Source organism: Echinops telfairi, unplaced genomic scaffold (assembly GCF_000313985.2).
Source record: "Echinops telfairi isolate 266 unplaced genomic scaffold, ASM31398v2 ScPeMD7_5;HRSCAF=22, whole genome shotgun sequence".
NCBI classification, from domain to species: Eukaryota; Metazoa; Chordata; class Mammalia; order Afrosoricida; family Tenrecidae; genus Echinops; species Echinops telfairi.
The window spans coordinates 28,842,000-28,845,287 of NW_022103901.1; positions in this window are offsets into that span (position 1 = coordinate 28,842,000).

The window sequence follows — 3,288 nt, forward strand, 5'->3', positions numbered from 1 at the left end:
CGGGCGCAGGCCCCCCATCACCTCCTCCTCCGGGGAGGCCTCGGGGTTCCCCCTCGCGGTGCAGGAGTCGCTGCGGGGAGCCTCTGGCGGCTGAGCGCGGAGCCCTACTCTGAGGGTCCGAGGCCGGAATCCAAGCTTTCCCCACCCCTGGTCCTGCGGAGTAGTCAGGGGGCTGAGCCCAGCGCACTGATAAGGACAAGTCAACTTGGACAAGGATACACAGGCTCATGCCTGCACTCACTGTACACAGGCCGTCATGACACACACGTGTGTCCTCCCTGGGCCCCTCGCCCTAGCAGGGCTGCTGTGCACACTGGACATTGCCTCTCTCCTGCTGAAGGCCTGGAGCTCCTGCTCCATCTTCTGCCCGGCATCTCCAGAGACACACACAGAGGGTTTCTGTTTGAGGGTGGGAACTTCCCAGCATTCCTCTCTAGTCGATGGGGAGACCCACCCAGAAGAAGTTGTGGAACCAGCAGAGTGTGGGAGTGTACGTGTACCCCTACTGCTCAGTGTAGGTGTGGGAGTGAAGGTGACCGGAGAGGGAGTCCCAGTAGTTGTGGGAAGAGACCAGACACTCTGTGCCTAGGTTTGGAGTGGCACCCTTTCCATACCTGCTTTCTCCCCTGAAAACCTCCGTTCCTCCCAGAACCCCCACAGCAGGCTGGCCCGGCCCTGTGCTCACCCAACCCATCCTGGGAGACAGAAGCTCAGGACAGTGTAAGCTGTGGAGGTGTGTTTGGCAGGGGGTGGGGTGGGGATGTGTGTGTCCTAGCAGCTGCCCATGGGTACAGGGACCCTTGGGAAAGTCAGGTGACAGGCCTGTCCAAGGCCAAGGACTTGGGTGTTAGCTACTGGATCCCGACTTAGTGTGAGACTAAAAAGCCTTTGGGTGTGGAGAGCTGACTCTGAGGGCCCCTGGGGCCTCAGGCACAGACCTCTGGTGCCAGGCTCTGGGCCAGAGGCAGGACAATCCCCAAGGCAGCCAGGGATCACATCTGCATGGCCTGGATGCTCAGACAGGGAACACGGCCAGCAGGCCGGGAGAGCCAGTGTTCCACAGTTAGGGCTCATTTCCATGACTGGCCTGGAGGGATGGCCCTCTGTCCTAAGGTAGGCCAGCTGTTTGTGTCCAGAGACAGTGACAAAAGCCACCCTGCATGATTCAGGGGCTCTCTGGGGGCTGAGTGAATGGGGCTCTTGGGTGGGGGGGCTGTCCCGTGGGCAGCCATGCTCTGGTGGAAGAACTCACCATCTATTTCTCCTCATGAGACCCTGGAGAAACACCCGAGTGCTCAGACCCCTGTCCCAGCCTAGGCTAAGCTAGGCCCGGGTGGGGGTGGGCAGAGCTATTTGGGAGTGGAGGCGGAGGTGGGCCAGGCCAGCCGAAGGCCTGATGTCACTGGCTATTTCTGAGGCAGCCGCCCCCTGAACTGGCTTGGGGTGTGATGGGATGTGGTGGGGGATGGGGTGCCTGAAAACACCTGAGCTCAAGCCCAACGTGTGCCTGGCCCTCCAGGACTGGTCAGACAGTGTGCTCCAAGGGTGACCGCCTGTAGGGAGCGCAGTGATGCCAGCCAGCTCATCCATGGACCACACTGCCCAAGCCTGAGGGGGCCGCCGAGCTTCCTCCTCCAAGGCTCTCCTGCTACCACTGTGGGGACCCAGGGGACAGAGGGGCCTGCCCCCCTCCAGGCCACAAAGGGGTGGCACTCAGCCCACCACTTCCAGTTTGTGGCAAGGGCCTAAGCCACAGGAAGTGGGGGCAGGAGCCAGATGTTGCGAAACCCCCACAGCTCAGGCGCCAGAACATCTGGCAAAGTGAAGTACCACCCCCAGGGCTGCCTCTCCAGTGGGGGCCTCCGGCTGCCCTGACCCGCCTAGGAGAGAACCCGGATCTCCACACTTGAGAATTCAAAAAAAATTAGCACAAGAGAGGCTTGCCCCTCCCCCTGCCCTCTCCAGGGAGCCAGCCAGGCCTGTGGGCACTCCATCTCAGTTTCTCCACTAGGCCCCCAGGAAGGGGTGGCAGTGTTGGGACAGAATGGCTGTAGGGGGACGAAGGAGGAGGTGGGTAGCTTGGAGAAGCTGAGGGTTAATGACAAATTGTTGCCCCCGCCCCCCATGGGAAGCTGCCCGCTGAGCCTCAAAGAGCTGGGCGGACTCCAGCCAAAGCTGCCCCTCCCTCCCCAGGAAGTCCTGGCGAGGGTGGGCTGGAGCCACTGGGGGCCAGGGTCCTGACGCCTTGATGAGGGATGGGGCCAGGCCAATCTGACCATCCTGCCTCTGTCCGCCCCACCAGCTCCCACGCAACACCATCAGAACTAAAACCAAACTTACTCATAGGCCAGGGCAGAACTGCCCCTATGGGCTTGACTCTGCAGGAGTGAAAAGAGCTCATCTTTCTCTCCCTCAGTGGAGTCCTGGTGGAATAGTGGTTAAGTGTTGGGCTGTGAGATCCACAAGGTCAGTGGTTCAAAACCACCAGCTGCTCTTTGGGAGAAACACGGGGCTTTTCATTCTTGTTTTAACAGTTAGTCTCAGAAACCCACAGGGGCAGTTCTACCCTGTCCTATAGGGTTGCTATGAGTTGGCAGTGAGTTTGGTTTTGAGGTCTCCCTCGAAGGCTGGTGGTTTTGAACTGCTGACCTTGTGGCTAGCAGCCCAACACAAAGGCACTATACCACCAGGAGTCCTTGGGCCACCCAGAAAGACAGCTTGGGGCAAGCCCCTCACAGGACTGGAAAGAGGGGTGATGGGGTGTACTACACAGCAGGCAGGGGACAACTGCAGTGTCTGCTGGACCCGTCCGGCCCTGGATGACCCACAAACCAGCCCTGCGCCAACACTCCAGCCTGGCAACCTCCTTCCCCTGGATCTGCCATCCCTCTGCCCAGCACCCAGCCTCGTGTGGGGGCACTTAAGGTTGCTGCCAAGAGGGCCAGGGTGGAAAGGGGAGGCCCTGGGGGGAAGGGGTGTCAGAGACAGGTAGTGGTACCCTCCCAGGGCAGCCCCTGTGCCAGCCTGGCAGGGTGGCTGCCCCACAGCCCTGCTCCCAGCCTGGATCAGTGCAGCCAGGGGAGCAGGTGGGTGGCACCCCCAGAATTCACCACTGATTTATCACCCTTTCCAGTCCTCAGACTGGTCTGTGACCACCGATCCAGGCCAGGTCTAACATCCACTCCCTGGACAAGGTACCTCGGGCCACTCTGCCCCCTCAATTTCCCCTTTGTGCCCAACAGCCCCCCCACCCACGCTCACGCTTCTGGAGCTATTCACGGACCCCAC